The sequence below is a fragment of the Rattus norvegicus genome, chromosome 2 (genome assembly GCF_036323735.1).
Source record: "Rattus norvegicus strain BN/NHsdMcwi chromosome 2, GRCr8, whole genome shotgun sequence".
NCBI classification, from domain to species: domain Eukaryota; kingdom Metazoa; phylum Chordata; class Mammalia; order Rodentia; family Muridae; genus Rattus; species Rattus norvegicus.
The window spans coordinates 201,494,901-201,512,526 of NC_086020.1; the positions used below are offsets into that span (position 1 = coordinate 201,494,901).

The 17,626-nt window shown below is 36.4% G+C and overlaps 1 pseudogene; it reads left to right on the forward strand.

The window, feature by feature from the left end:
- Positions 1–1,431: 1,431 nt before the first annotated feature.
- Wwp1-ps1 (WW domain containing E3 ubiquitin protein ligase 1, pseudogene 1) lies at positions 1,432–3,374 on the forward strand (annotated as a pseudogene).
- The last annotated feature ends 14,252 nt before the right edge of the window (positions 3,375–17,626 follow it).

Here is a 17,626-nt window from a genome sequence, read left to right on the forward strand (position 1 = left end):
GGCATATACCCAAAAGATGCTTCAACATATAACAAAGACACGTGCTCTACTATGTTCATAGCAGCCTTATTTATAATAGTCAGAAGCTGGAAAGAAGCCAGATGCCCTTCAACAGAGGAATGGATACAGAAAATGTGGTACCTCTACACAATGGAGTACTACTACTCAGCTATCAAAAACAATGACTTTATGAAATTCATAGGCAAATGGATGGAACTGAAAAATATCATCCTGTGTGAGGTAACCCAATCACAGGAAAACACACATGGTATGCACTCATTGATAAGTGGATATTAGCCCAAATGCTAGAATTACCCTAAATGCACAGAACAAGAATGTAATAGTGCAAACTGGTGAAACCAAAATGCGAATGCTTTATTCCTTCTTTAAAAGGGGAACAAGAATACCCTTGGGAGGGAATAGGGAGGCAAAGTTTAGAACAGAGGCTGAAGGAACACCCATTCAGAGCCTGCCCCACATGTGGCCCATACATATACAGCCACCAAACTAGATAAGATGGATGAAGCAAAGAAGTGCAGGCTGACAGGAGGAACTGGTTGTATATCTCTCCTGAGAGGCACAGCCAGAATACAGCAAATACATAGGCAAATGCCAGCAGCAAACCACTGAACTGAGAACTGAGAACGGGACCCCCGTTGAAGGAATCAGAGAAAGAACTGGAAGAGCTTGAAGGGGCTCGAGACCCCATATGAACAACAATGCCAACCAACCAGAGCTTCCAGGGACTAAGCCACTACCCAAAGACTATACATGGACTGACCCTGGACTCTGACCTCATAGGTAGCAATGAATATCCTAGTAAGAGCACCAGTGGAAGGGGAAGCCCTTGGTCCTGCCAAGGCTGGACTCCCAGTGAATGGGATTCTTGGGAGGAGAGCGTTAATGGGGGGAGAATGGGGAGGGGAACACCCATATAGAAGGGGAGGGGGAGGGGTTAGAGGGATATTGGCCTGGAAACCAGAAAGGGAATAACATTTGAAATGTAAATAAGAAATACCCAATTTAATAAAGATGGGAGGAAAAAAAAACTTTCATTGAAAAACAAGAATGGAATAGTGCAAACTGGTGAACTGACAGTTGTCCTTGATGGATTAGTGACTGAGCAAGAAACTGTAAGAAACCATAGCTCCTTACCACCCATTGAAATTCAGTGAAATGAGGATGGAGACCCTTCAACAAGGGCAACTCTCAGGTTGGCTGTTGAAGGTACTATTGGAATTGGTAATCATGTGTCAAGAAATACTGTAGTTCCCAACTCACGCTGTTCACATGTAGTTAAACACATCTTCATCCCTGTCTCAGGTTGCTGCCAGACCCCAAAATACTCCAGCTCCAAAACCACTCACATCTGAGCCCACCCATGACACAGTTAATGGAGAATCATCTGCCCTAGCTGATAACACTTGAACCATGGGTACTTCATTACCATCTGAAGACACCACCTCAACTTTCAATTGTATTAGCACCATCATATAAGAAACCCCAACATCCTCAGAACACAGTGAATGTATTCCCTAATCCAGTGCAGAAGTAGGACCAGAAGTTCAGAATCTCATAGACCCTGGCTCTGATTCTAGAAATAATTCTGTTTTTGACAAAGTGAGGCAGCCAGAAGGGTGCGTTGAACCTCTGCAGTCACACTTGGAAACACCGACCAGAATCTTTGCCATCGGGGTGGGGACAGAGAAAAGATCTTCATGGTAGAATCTAGTATGTGGATCATGATACTTGCAGTACTACATAGGAAAGACCTTTGCCTCCAGGTTGGGAGAGAAGAGTTGATGATCATGGAAGAGATTATTATGTATATCATAACACCAGAACAACAACCTGGCAGTGACCTACCATGGGATCTCTTCAAAATTTAGAACAGTGCCAGTCTCAGAGGAATCAATTTCGGGGGCTATGCAACAATTCAACCAACAATACCTCTATTTGGTTTCAGGGTTAGCTGCAGAAAATGACCCATACCAGGTTGGCAAGAGAGAGTGGATGAAACAGACAGAGTTTACTCTGTGAATCATAATACAAAAAAACAATCCAGTGGCAAGATCCAAGAACTCAAGGCTTACCAAATGAAGAAACCCTGCCAGAAGGCATGGAAATTAGGTCTACTCGGGAAGATTTCAGGTACTCTGTTGATCATAACACAAGAACAACAACATTCAAAGAGCCTCACAATGGGAAATCACTGGTAACTAAAGTGGCACACAGATTGCTTATGAACCCAGCTTTACGTGGAAGCTTGCTCACTTCCATTACTTGTGCCAGTCTAATGCACTACCCAGTCATGTAAAGATCAACGTATCCCGAAAGACTTTATTTGAAGATTCCTTCCAACAGATTACTGCATTAAAACCATGTAACTTGAAAGGTGATTATATGTACAATTTCTAGGAGAATGAGGCCTTGATTATGGTGACCTTACAAGAGAATGTTTTTTTCTTGCTTTCCCATGAAGCTTTGAACCCAATGTATTGTTTATTTGAGTATGCAGGCAAGAATAACTATTGCTTACAGATAAATCCATCATCAACTATAAATCTTGATTGTTTTCATACTTCTGTTTTATTGGTCACTTTATTGCAATGGCACTATTCCATTGAAAATTTATTGGTACTGATTTCTCTTTACAATTCTACCAGCATATGGTAAGTAAAGTACTATTAAAGATTTGGTCTCTATTGATACTGAATTTTACAGTTCTCTTATCTGGCTAAGAGATAACAACATTGAAGAATGTGACTTAGAATTGTACTTTTCTGTACACATGGAGATTCTGGGAAAAGTTACTTCACGTGATTTAAAGTTGGGAGGTTCCTATTTCCTGGTGACTGTAGAAAATAAAGATGAATATATTGGTTTAATGACAGAATGGTGTTTTCCTCGAGGAGTACAAGAACAGACCAAAGCTTTCCTTCATGGCTTTAATGAAGTTGTTCCCCTTCAATGGCTATAGTACTTTGATAAAAAAGAATTGGAGGTTATGCTGTGTGGCATGTAAGAGGTTGACTTGGCAGACTGGCAGAGAAATACTGTTTATCGACATTATACAAGAAACAGCCAGCAAATTATTTGGTTTTGGCAGTTTGTGAAAGAGACTGATAATGAAGCCTACATGCGACTATTGCTGTTTGTCACTGGAACCTGTCGCTTGCCTCTAGGAAGAATTGCTGAGCTCAGGGGAAGCAATGGGCCTCAAAAGTTTTGTATTGAAAAAGTTTGCAAAGACACCAGTTTTCCAAGAAGCCATATATGTTTTGATCGCTTGGATCTACCACAGTAGAAGAGTTGTGAACAACTAAAGGAAAAACGTTGCAATAGAAGAGACAGAGGGATTTGGACAAGAATGAATGTGACTTGTCTTGGAGTAGCGCTTGCATTCAAATACCCCAGCCAAGAAAAATTGCCCAGACAGTGTATATAAGCTGTTCATTCTGTACAGTTAATTTTATGAACCTCTCAATGTGTAAATGTTTTCTGTTCTTCCACAGAAATATGCAAAACATTTCATCATTTTCTACTTTATAATTTATTATTCCCTTGAAATGACAGACCAGGAAAAAAATCAACCTTAAATTTTGATGCAAGCATGATAATGTATTAAAAAGAATCTATCTATATATCTATCTATATAAACATACATGACAGTGGCTCTCGTTTTTGTAGAGTGCCAGATGTATTAAACAGGGCAGCTGCTCATTCGCAAGACTCTGAATTTGCTTTGCCTCGTTTCTGTTATCCTGGGAAAAGGTGCACATGTTCAATGTTCTTCTCCCCAGGTGGCATGGATTGTGTTTAAGCTGCATGGCTGTTCAGGAAGGTATTTAGGGCTTAAGCCAACTTTTCCTTTACGTGTATTTTTTAAAATGCTGCTGGCTTTTCTGAAAACAAATACTTTGACTTACTAAATTGTACTAAGTGAATAGTTAAAAAAAAAACAAAAACAAAATCTCCCGCCATTGTTATATTAGTAAACACAGAGGTTGTGTAATAGATCCAGTAGTGTCTATGAGCAGCTGGAATTGATTTGCTGAACAGCAGAGGTCTGTTTACATGTTACTTTAGATGTTGGGTATTTGTCCATGTTTAACGAATCAGGCATTTCTATACCTAACAGTTTTAAACTTGTAATGTTCTTCAAATTTAATTAATGATAAACTGATAGTTTAGTACTTATGGATACAAAAAAGGTCCGGAACTAGGCTGCATTTGTGCATAAGGCTTACTTTTATGAAATCAGATGTTATAAATAAATGGAAAAATTTAAGTACTGCAGAAGTATTTAAACACTAGCACTAAGTACTTTTTATTAGTGTTTGAAAGTCCCCACTCCTTCCTTTCAAAAATCAAAATTGTTTCTAAATTCAGTAGGTATCTTAAAAAACGTTTGTGTCCCTGATTTTGTATAGAGCAAATTTTCTCCAAATATCACAGCCTTTTTTTTTCATTATAAGGGTATTCATGACATATGAAAAAAATTAAAAACTAATGTGAATGATATTGCTACTTATAGCAAACTGGGCTTCCTAATTAATATAAAATATTAATTTCCATTTTTATCCTTTCAACATGCATAATGAAATTCATTCACTTAAAATTTTTGTAACTATGAAGTTCACTTAGAATTATAACTTCTATCCACTAGTTTCGTTTTGTTAAGATTTTATTTTTCTACTTTAGATTATGTTGTTCACTTTTATTCAGAATTCAAAAATAAATGTAGTAGTCTACTTATTTGAATAAACTATAGAAAAATCTGGTTATTTTCAAGCTTAAAAGATAATTTTAATTCTAATATATGACAAGTTATATAGTAAAAATGATGGCCAGTCTTCAAGAGTCTTGCACAAATTATTCTGTAAAATAATAAACTTGCTATGACAGAAAAAAAACAAATGGACAAGAAATAAAACACCTCTATGACAATTAATAATTAAAATCATAAATGTTCAGAACAAAGGTCGGCTATTAAAAGGTGAAAAGGAAAAAGACAAACTTACATGTAAAGATAGACTCATTAGAATAGCACTTGGCTTTCAAATGAGACTCTGAAAGCCAGAAGGGCTGAGGTAATGTTTCCATCCGCATTGTTTTCCCACTTCTCAACCAAAGGCACTTCCCTTGTGACCACAGTTAACAGGAAGCACTCTGCTCTCTTACTATGCACTGGGCTCAGAGATTATGCAGACCATTCTGCTTCAAATCACAATGGTCATATATGATACCTTCATTCTCTCTAAATCCCACATTTACTCTCTACCCATGCTCGAATTACTCTGCTTTAGCACCCTAGAATGAAACTTACTATCTGAATTCCAAGTGTCTTTATTGTTTCCTATACTTTTTTGCTTTACTTGCCACTTATATTTGAATTTTGGCTCCTAAAGATAGGAAGAGAATTCTCTTCACTTCATCTTTTCATTTGCTGACTCCACACAGTTTTGTTTGCCCCATAAAGCCTACAGTTTCGTGATTATTGCTTCTAAGACAAACCACCTTTCTTTCAATAGCTATTGAACATCAATGTCATAAAATCCCTAATGGGCGATGGTTGCTATCAGGAACTGGGTTTATGGTTGGTTACACAACCTCTCCGAACCCAGCGATGATGGTGATGTCACCCACAGGGAAATGCGCATCTGTTGCCATGGCAATCTCCATATATTGCACATGGCAATCACCATACGTGTTTTACCTCCCTCCTTTATCTGCGAGCAATTAAATCACAGCCTAAATAAAAGGCAGATCCTTCCAGACCTTTGTCTTCGTCCCTTAGTCTTCATTCTCTTTTCCCCCTTTGTCTCCATGCCCCTTTTTGTCCCCTTCCCCCACAATAAACCTTTCTCAAGTGGAACTGCATTGGCCTGGTGTAGTCTGTCCAGATGCCAGCCGTGATTCTATCACAACAGTTGTAAATTTAGAAATAAGTTTTTATTTATCTAGTGTCACATATTATGTTAAATAATATATAAAATAAGGAAACCCTACCTGGTTTTGCTAGAGCAAATTTACTAATATAATCTTTAAATCAATAATGGTGAAAGTTCAAATGCTTTTGCTTGAATGACAGGACTGCATCTTATCTTGTGAATGAAATCACATACATGAGAAGAATTACACTTGTTTTCCCCTAGCTGAGCATGTTTAGTTTCTCAAAGGAAATGGAGAAAGGATAGAGATCACTCCTCAATATTGTAAGTGATGACAGTATTTTATAAAGAGGTGGATGGCTGAGAAAGCTAAGACTAAGGGGAGAATGATAATATACACACAGCCATACCAATGCAGGTGATTAACATGTTACCTACATGTAATCGCTACTGAGAAAGGTATCCATCATTTGATGTGTCTCATGTAGAACGGAATAAGAAAATGTAGGAAATAGAGCTGGGGTAATGTAGCTGCCCTCCAGCATGTTTTCCTTTTTGTGATTGGTTATTTTATTTATTTACATTTCTAGTGTTATCTCCCCTCCCAGTTTCCCCTCCACAAACCCCCTATCCCCTCCTCCCTCACCCTGCCTCTATGCGGGCGCTCCCCCACCTGCCCACCCACTCCTTCCTCAGGACCTTAGCATTTCCTTACCCTGGGTCATCAAGCCACCACAGGACCAAGGGGCTCCTCTCTCACTGATGCCCTCTAAGGCCATCCTCTGCTCCATATCCAGCTGAGCCATAGGTCTCTCTATGTGTACTCTTTCATTGGTTCTTTAGTCCCTGGGAGCTTTGGGGGATCTGGTTGGTTGATATTGTTGTTGTTCCTATTGGGTTGCAAATCCCTTCAACAACTACAGTCCTTGCCCTAATGTCTCCAATTTGTTCCCGGAGCTCAGTCCTATGTTTGGCTGCATATATCTGCATCTATATTGGTCATGCTCTGGCAGAGCCTCTCAGGAGACAGCTATATCAGTCAGCAAGCAGTTCTTGGCATCAGCAATAGTGTCTGAGTTTGGTGTCTGCATATGGGATGGATCCCTAGGTGGGGCAGTCTCTGGATGGCCTTTCCTTCAGTCTGTCCTCCACTCTTTATCCCTGCATTTCCTTTTGACAGGAGGAATTCTGGATTAATATTTTTGAGGTGGGTGGGTGGCCCCACCCCTCAACCAGAAGCCATGATGGGGGAGAAATACAAAAGTCAGAAAAATATACTGCTGTGTATACTAAATATATCATCAGATTTTAACCATTTAACTAATACTAAATATTGACAGATGCTTTCATTTGATTCTTCTGGTCAATTCATAGTCTTTTAGAGATACAAAGGGAGGGGAAGAGAAAAAAATTTAATTCTCAGAACTACTTATTAAAGATAGAATTTTGACCACCTAGCAAGGAAATGTTGATGTATTAGAGAAAAATAAGATTGAAAGAGACTTGGAAATTATATTATTATCCTTAAAATTTATCAATGAATTATCAAAACAGGTATATCCCTTAAATAATACTATCAGTTACAAAAAATATTTATATCTGAATTTCTTAACACCTTCAGCTATTATATTTAAATAAGAGTTAGTTAATTTTATAAACATTACAGACATATATCATTCCAGAGAGAGACCTTTTCAATCCTATTCTTCTCTGTTAGGTTATCAATATGATATTAGTTGTAGAAAATTGAAAGTATACTCAAGATGATTAATTCTGCCTAAACTTTTTCATCTTCTAAAAATAATGAATCCATAGCATATCTTGCCTGCCATCTCTTATTTACCATTTGGAACTCATGAGCTCATTGCTTTTTATTAACATTCTTCAAAGATTCAGTAACTAACAATGTTAGTAACATAATGCACACATTATGCTCGGTTATACCATTTCTACCTATCATTTTTTAGTCATGTGGACTGAATTGTTCCTCTCCAGTAACAGAGTCACATTCAAAAGTCTCATTTATAACTTATTTTGTTGTCTTTAATTTTTGTCAAGATTATTGTCCATATCCAAGTAATTATTGAATGCCAGGAAAAAAATCTAACTTCTCTACTCTTTATTTTATAGAACCCACTATCTTGTCTTAAGAGTCCTACATGTTCAGATGTTTCCTTAGCTAAAGGACCTTCCACAACTCAGCATTGTAATGATGATTTAGGCATCTAATAAGGTTCTTTACCATTTATGTAATATTTGGCTAAGAAAGCAGCAGCTCTAATTAAAGGTAACTATTAGAATAAGCCTAATAATTAGTAGTTGAACATTGTGAAGAACATTTGGATCAATGACACTTTAAAATAGTCATATATATGTCACCTGAGTGTAGATTCTATCTGTTAAACCGATTGCCTCACAATAACACCTATGATGTACTTTCATACAGAAGCCATTTTTTTCAATGTAGTTGAGGCCTCTCCTTCCTACTTCATGTTTAAAAAGGGAAAATGTGTATTTCAAAGTACTGGGCTGCATATGGCTATCACTCGCTTCCTCATTTTATCATTACTGAAGATTCTTACGGCTGTCTCAAGTCATTCCATTCTTCAAATATTCTCTGGATTCCATGAGGATTGGGTTCTTCAAGTAATTTGGCTTGATATCTTCCCTTCTTCTGTGGTTGAATCTCCTTTTGTGTTTTTGCTTTTGGCATCCTTGTCGAGGTCTTTTTTATTAAACACCTAATCTAAAGTTAAACATAACCTCATATTATTGCTCCTGCAAACTACTTCTGGTCCTCTTTGACTCCACTCTTGTATTTATTTATTATGATTCATTACACATTTTGAAGGATGTATCTGAGATTTTGCTTCTGATTTCATACATAATGAGACAATAAGATTCCTTATAGTTTCTACACTCATTTCCCTTCAATAGGGGTTGATAGTGAGTGACCAAAAGTCTTAGCAAAAACCTGGGTTGTTTTGCAGATCTTTAGGCCCTAGATAATTACTGACTCATAAGAAAACATATCATTCCTGGTACTGTTATTTTTGCTTAAAAAACCCTATGTCTTCTGGCAACAGTATTGTCCATCCATGTACAGTATTTCTCCCTTGATCTCTCTATCACTCTGTCTCTCTGTCTCTCTGTCTCTGTTTCTGTTTCTGTTTCTCTCTGTGTAGGATGTGGGGGTGGGTCTGGGGCTGCATTTCTTTAGAAAGCATTGGAGAATTTTATCAACCCCTTCTTTTGATATACATCTCATTTGTGTTCAATAGCAATGCCACCTTGTAACCCCCTTCACTTTCTTGTTCCTTTGTTTCTATGTCAATCATTAATATTTTCCTTATTTCCAAAAGTAGCACCACAGAGGTGATTTTTCCCTTTTACTTTATCAGTTCTTCCCCCATCCTTCTCCAACACCCATCTTCCCAGTGAATCTACCTTTTCCTTATGGGAATTAAATTCTATGCACACAGTGGTGAAAACCAAGTATAGACATTTAGATTTTTTTTCTCTCCCTGACTTCCAGCTTTTCACATTCATTTGTCTGCCTGTTAATTAGAGTATAATACATTTGAAGAGGAGTACTTTCTTCACACTTCCAAATCTGGAGTCCATAACCATTTTGGCAATCTCAGGAAAAGCCGACCACATAAGTGTTCACATCCACTTACCTTTCACAATCAGGAGGTGCTTCTAGAAAATGCCTCTTGTGCTCCTAAAAAGGTTCAGCCACAAGCCTGCATTCACCTACCCTCATATTTGCCCTGGATAGACTCAAAATGCAGCTTTGAATCATGGTTTGTGCTCAAAGTAACACAAAGAGACTCTTGAGCTTAACTTTCTCTCTTGTATTTAGTCCACGACACTTCTGAAAGCATCCAACAACTAAGGAATATATACAAATTAGCAGATTCTTTTCTTATAAAAAGTCAAAAATGTTGTACTCAAAGAGATATTAGTAAAATGTCTAGTTTACTTGAGAGCTGATTAATTATTTTAGGAAATTCTGGGGCAGGGGTGGTTAGGGAGCTCATTCAGTCAGCAAATGGCTTGTCTTGCAAGTATGAATGTCTGAAACAATCTCCAAAATTCATCTAAAAAATAAAGTAAACCAAACAGAAAATGGAAAAGCCAGGTACTGTTTTTATTTGTTCACAATCCCAGTGCTTTAGAGTTAAAGGTAGTGGAAATTTCACAATTGCTGGCCAGCCAATTTGCTCTATGTAGTAAGAGTTCTAAGCCAGTATGAGTCTCTTTCTTGAAAGATCACTGGTTTTGTACTATGTATGTATCCTCACAAATATGATGGTGCTCCCACACAGATAGGGGACAATCATATAGCTACAAAAGGATACACACACACACACACACACACACACACACACACACACACAAATCAAAATATTGAGAAAAGGGCAAATAGATTAATCCCTTGAGTTCACTGGTTATCAAATATAATAATTTGTAATCCATTCTCTTGATAACTCTTCACTGAATTTTCATTACATATTAGAAAAAAACGATTACTTCTTGACAACAAACAGATTTGAAAGCAAAAGATTAAGAAGCCAGTCATTTCCTAGGGAAGACAGACCATTACGAAAGGCTGGGGTTGGTGGTATTTAGTATGTGACTAAATCTATTTTTTCATTTCCTAAATAGAAATGTGGTGGCTTGGTGAGGGGAAATTCCACCTCCTGTAGGGTATAGGGACTCAGCAAAAGAATATCTTTTACCCACAGAATTTTACACAGACCCCCTAGAAATATGTATGGAGTAGTAGTACCTTTTGTGAGTCAGATTATAAATTTTACTTTCTGAACCCTAGATACAGTGTACTATGCTCTCAGCATTATCTTGGAATACTTTTTAATAGTTACATAACAATGACGAAGCATCCCCGTACACACAGTAGTTTCTGTGCTCCATAAAGATCAGCTGTCTGTGGGCTTGCATAAGCAGTTATTTACACAGTCTGGAAGCAACCGATCACAGCAGTCCTTGGCAAGACTGCCCATAACTAAGCTCTTGTGAAATGTACAAACAGAAAAATTAGAAAACAGGTAGGAAGTTAATAGTCAGGAAGGAAAAGTTAGGGAGGAAAAAAATCAGAGAAAACAGGATTTTTTATTGTAATAAAACAGATATATTAAACTGAATTATCGTATTGAATTGCAACAGTCAAAAAAGGTTGTGATTTATTGCAGCGGGGTTAATTTTTTTTATAACGAAAGGTAGGAAGAAGCAATGAGTGATTTTGAGATCAGGGTTCTTTGTTTAAATTTGGTGATATTTCATGTCTTAAAATTTGCAAGTCTGAATTAGAAACTCCCACACATCTTTGATTGCGTGACTATAAAACTGATTTATTAATGGTTGTAAGAATCAATAACTCCATTTTATATAAGAACGGATAAATATATGTAAGTTGCTGAGTGCTATAATTTGTTTGGCAGTCTATCTGCAAACAGCCATACATCCTGTGCTGCTAAGTGCTTGCATTTGCCATTACACTATAGAATTAGTTATAAAAATGATCAAACATGAAAAAGAATTCTCAACTGAAAATAAAACTGAGCCTTCTGTGTTTTTATACACCAAAGAATATGAAATACAGAAGACTTCAAAATGTTTCACTTCTTTTTGTTTTTTGGTTTTTTTAATGGTAATTTTTTTCTGGGACACACAAGACTACACAGGGGCTAAAAGTATTTTCTGGGAAGTATGAGCATCTGAGTGAAATTGAACTAAAGGTCAAAAGAAAGAACCCAATTGGAACTACCCTTTTCCCCCTCCATATGCTCCATGGCATAGGCATGCCTCGCGTCCCACATCACACATGTACTCAGTCAATAATAAGCGTGGGAAATTAGCCATGGATGTTACTGATGTACTCAACATCAAGATTTTCCATTTTGTTAAATTATACTTAAAAATATTTCTATCTACCCTTATTAAACATTTACTTGTTTTTTTCTCTCTCTTTTTCCCATCATTCTTGATGATACTTTGACATCCACATGATAAACAACTGAATTAAGCATTCTTATTCTATATATCTATATAAGAGTTCTGTGCTAGATAGTTTTATGTCAAGTTGACACAAGCTAAAGCTGTCTGAGAGGAACCTCAATTATGAAAATGCCTCCATAAGACCTGGATAGAAACAAGCTACTAGGGATTTTTCTTAATTATTGATTGATTGATCAGCCATGGCCCAACACATTTGGGGTGGTATGTTTCTATGGTGGTAGTCCTGGGTTTTATAAGAAAACTTGCTGGGTAAGCCATGAGGAGAATGCCAATAAGCAGCTCTCCTCCAGGATCAAAGTGCCCACCCTGCTTGAGTTTCTGGTTTAACTTGTTCAGTGATGTAAAACTGTAAGTTGCATACTCTTTCCCACAGGTATTCTTGGTCATGGTGTTTCGTCCATTAATAATAATTCTAGACCATACAGTTACTAAGATGTTTTCTCATAAAACTGTAGTGAAGACATTTAAAGACATTAGTTTGGTTGCAAATTTGGCAACAAAATTTAAGAGCTGAGGTTGATTTTTAGAGTCAAAAATATTCAAACATGAAGTATCTATAATTAAGCTTGAATTGCTGAAGACAGCATTGGGCTTGTAGACAAGTGACATTTCAGAACAGAGTTCAGTCTAAATAGTGTCCACTTAAATTGCACACGTTCAAACTTTGACTGTTAAGTAGAGAAAAATCTCTTCTCTTTCAAAAACATAGGAACTGAACTTTTTTCCTAAGTGACTAAGTACATGAAGATGCAGGGTTATTAGGCACAACAAAGGAGAAAGCAGAGTCCCTGAGAGAAGCAGAGAGAGTGTCTGAATCCTCAGAGTTAAGCACGTTTTGCCTGTGATCTGTCCCTCATCTCCAGGGGGTGTAGTGCTATCTCCATTTAAATGTAAGCCACATTGAGATTTCCTTCCAAGCAAATCTTAATTACTGTGATTTGTGTTCTAAATCCCAAGATCTAGTTAACATACCACAGAAACAAGCCTTCATGGGGAGCAGAGAAAGAAAACCTCCTTGTTTTGTGATTCTGATTCTGTATTCATTCACCAAATGATCTTCCCCTGCCTTTCAGCTGTGGGCTGATGTGGCTTTTTAAAGAAACATCAGAGAGAGCAGTGGAATCACTTTGAGAGTAACTGGAACTGGCATCCCAATAACAAATTCAGGGCAGTAAATCAATACTACAGATCATTTTACTTTTTCTTAGGGATAAGAAATGCTCACAAGGTCTTCCTCATTTCCCACTTGAAGTAAGCCTTTGTCAACTGCTATAGTAAATTGCTTAAAAATATTAATAATAGAAATGTATCTCTAATATTCTATCCAAATTTAAGTCCCATATTCAAATCCAATCTCTGTGTTATTGGGGCATGACTTTAAATTCAGACTTTGTAATTTTTTTACTTGAAGTGGAGGTTGTCACAGTTGCTAGTTTTAGTCCTTCCTTAGCCTCTTCTCAATATTTTTTTGCTTAATTTCATCTCATTTACTTAGTCATTTAAAAAGGGCTTCTGGCATACCTCCTTTTAAGGCTTTTCAAGGCTGTAGCTTTCAATCAGGATTTCTAAATAGTATTCAAACATTTTGCCAACCTAGTCCCTTGTCTCAAATATTAAAACTCACTACTCCTTTTTTAAAATTATCTATATAGTCAATTTACACGTTCAAAAAATTAACTTGAATATTTGAAATTAAATAACAAAATTGCTAAAAGAATCAGGAAGAAAATAATGAAGGTCTTTACATAGTAGAAACAATAGGAAGTTGAAGAGGCAAGTAGAAAAGGTAAGCTAGGTCTAGGTGTACAGATCAGTGGTTAAGTACTTGCTTAATATTCACAGGAGGATGTGAAGATTGAAATAAATATTTAACTAATACAAAAATAATGTGCTCTTATAGAATCCAGGTTCTCTGAAGACAATCAGACCCCAAATGGAAAGTAATAATTTACAAAAACTAGCTTTAAATTGTAACAAGCTATTTCTAAAACCTGATACCAAATTAAGGCCAGATCACATACAAGATATATATCTCAATGAACCATAGGGTGAAAGGAGCATTGTTTCTTCATTCTTCCTATTTGTAACTTTTGAGGATCTATATTCAGCAGAAACAACTAAGAACAAATTATAATGGTACCTGTGAAGAATAGTTGTCAGTGTTAATGGAAAAATCCAACAGAGTGCAAGTGATACTGGCCAGAGCAAAACATGCTGTAGCAGCCATCAAACACATCCAGACTGTGGGAGTATACTTAATTCAAGACTTCAGTTTCTCCACCGTAAAATGTCTCACCATAATTCCATTGAGATGATACAATTCATATGAGCTGCTTTGAGCAAGAGAAGCATGTAGTGTGGAGTTCCATTCCTATGAAATGAGTACTTCTAATAGTTAACATTAGCTTCTGAACATCCAATTAGTTTTGACAAAATATTCATACAGCTGGTTTACAGTCAATAATCAATCAAAGTCTTTAGACTATAAACTTGGATTGAGTGTATAACTCAGAACACAGAAAGATCAGCCTGTGCTAACATAAAAGTCCAAGTATATGTTTTATATCTGCTCGTTTGAGGTTATATATATGTAATATGTGTATACTGAGAAATAAAAAAATTAACTCATATTTCCCCAGTTTAATTCCCTCCACATCCATGTAAATATTTCCTCTTTCAAATTTCACGTTTTTTAATCTTTAACCTACTTAGTCCAGTTAGGTCTGTCCTTATGTGTGTGGTATAGAATTATCCACTGGATTATGGACAATGAAACAGACACTCAATAAGGGAATGGTTTTCTTGTCATAAGTAACTATTCCCTGCCAACAGTCTTTAATGTCTGAAGGAGCCTGCAAAATCAAGTATGATTTCTATGCTAGGATTTGGGTATGCTTTACCTTGTGTATGTAGATTTCCTGTAGGTAACCAGTAACCATGAGTTCACAGCCATTTGCAGTCTTCCTCCCTACCCTGTCTTGTTTAATTTCTCTCTGTTTCCCTTTCAGTGTTGGAGGAGTGGGTGTGGGTGCCTAATACAAATACCCGACATGGGGCTAAGCACTCAACCTCTTATTTTCAGTGTTTTGATAACTTACATTTTTCTTCATTGAACACTTCACTACACAAAGAAGTTTCTCTGGACTAAGATAAGAGTAGTTCACACTCATGGGTACATCATAAATATTGAGGAGACAGTTTTATGGTATGAAGAGTTAGCAAAACACCAAAACCGGGTTCTTCCTTAGAGCCTATAAACTCCCCAGCATTGGCTTTTGACCATGGTTTTAGTATGAGGCTTGAAATTTCATTGAGGTTGGCCACGCATCTAATCAGAAATTGTTTAGGTACCCATAATAGTCATGTCACTAATGGAACAGTAGACATTTTATCTAGTATGCAAAAGTTCATTCCCAAATATTTTTCTTTTGAGGACATTGTGATTAAGATTACTTTTCTGATTTCTTCTCCATTCTGAATGCCTTTGAGGTACAGATAGATAATTTAGTTGTAGTTAATTCTTCTTCCTGATACTTAGGTAAAATTGTGAGCACTAATAATTTTTGGTGAATGCCTCAGAATTTCTTATGTGCATAAATAATCTTCTACAAATAGGGAAATGTTAAGTGGTTCTTTTTCTGTTCATATTCTTTTATTACTTCCTCTTGTCCTATCTCTTCCTAAGATTTCAATAGCTATATTTAGTAAGAGTGGGAAAAGGAGATAAATAGATACTCTTACCTTATTGATGCTGTTAGTGAGAACTCTGAGTTATTCTATAATTAGTATAATGTTGTTTATATGATTTTCATGTATAGCCTTTATTATGTTATAATATCTTGACTTCATCTCTAGTCTCCGCAAAGTCTTTGTCATAAAAGAATGGTAAAGAAAAATTGTTTGTATGTGTTCATTGAGACAAACATATAATTTCTGTGTTTGAGTCTGTGCAATGGTTACCTACAGGTCTTCCCTCATCCAACACTTTCGTGCTGTTATAACAGGTAAGTGTTTCCATTTTCAGCATCTTAAGCTATTAAAACCAAAGACTCTATTCAAATTTTAAAAAGAGGACCTGATTACTAGGGGTCCTACTCACTAATTTTAGATTTCAAGAAGAAAGAAGGACCATGAACCAAATGAAATAATCTTTCAGATTTTTGTCAATCAAAAAATGTCTTCAAAATGTCAAAAAGGAATTGAACTGAACTCAGCCAATACTTTTTTGGTCAAATATATTTATTGTCTGTCATTCATATTTATCTATCTATCTATCTATCTATCTATCTATCTATCTATCTATCTATGTGTATGTGAATGTGTGTGTGTGTGTGTGTGTACTAAAATTTGTTTGTGCTGATTAAGCTACAAATACATATAATTTGTTATGGTAGTAATTACAAGTAAAAGTGATAATATTTCAAGATGAATTTTTATTATATCTCCATTTCAGTTATTCTTTTGTGCTCATACTCTCTTTAGATCTCATTAATTTGAAACTGAGCACCTGCATGAAGGCTCTGTTCATGGCACAATTGTGCCCCAGCTCACTATCTGGTTCTTTGCCTTGTATCTTAAAGCAGTCAAAGAATTCTGATGTTTAAACTTCACATTTTGGAACATTTTATCAGGAGGGAGTCAAATGGGAAAATGCCCTAGATTTAAAAATGGAACATGGCCCAGATGGATTCATCGAAAGGTTGCTGTTCTCCGCTTAGAGCACAGACACAGATTGTTAACTAGATGTGAGGGAGCCATTCAATTGAAGTTCAAAAATGCAAAAAAATAACACTTTTAGTCTAATTCTCCTGTGAGCAGGAAATTGTTCTTTAAGTAACCGAAATAACATGAGCCTTGGGATGGAAAGTTAATTGTGCAGCTGCATTTGGTGTAATGTAACACAAAAAAAGAGCAGAAACGGATAGAAGACGACCTTATATTATTTTCAGATCTAAGATGGAAGGTTGGCTACAGAGTGATGTAGGTTAAAGAATCTTGTAAAAATGAATTAATTAGATGAAACAGGAAAAAAATTAGCAAAAGATGAAAGATAAGGCTTAACCTCCACAGTGTGAATGTTGAAATGAAAGACTTTTACAAGTGATTGTCATAATGATAAAAATAGAGAGACTGTCTCCGTCCTCACATGTATCCTGAGCAGTCAAAAACAAAACTGAGATATCATACGCTATAATTATCAGTGAGAAAAAGAGGCAGCATGGGTATGAATATATGGGTATGACATATTCGTAACATTGAATTTTTTTCAATTCTCTTTAAACCTGTAATCCTCATTAGTATGTCAGCCACTGCTTGTTTAGGCAGTTGGTGGGATATTATGGGTGTAGCTTTTGATATTTCACATCCACACAGGAGACCTCAATCACACACAAAACCTGCAAGCAGTAAAGAAAGACTGCAAGCAAGAGAAATAGTCTTTCCAAATATAGAACATGACAATTGGTTCCCTAAGAGTAAATGATATGTCCTGAAGATCCATATAAAACCCTGACAAAACCTGAGAGGTTTGTATTTTTCTATCTTGGAATATATATGTAGATCCCCATACATACATGTATGTAACAACATTTAATGAAATTAAAATCGAGAAAGGAGGACTGTCCACAAGGTTGTGGAGAGAGCAATAGGAAACAGAAATGTAGTTATGTTATAACCCCAAAATGTAAAAG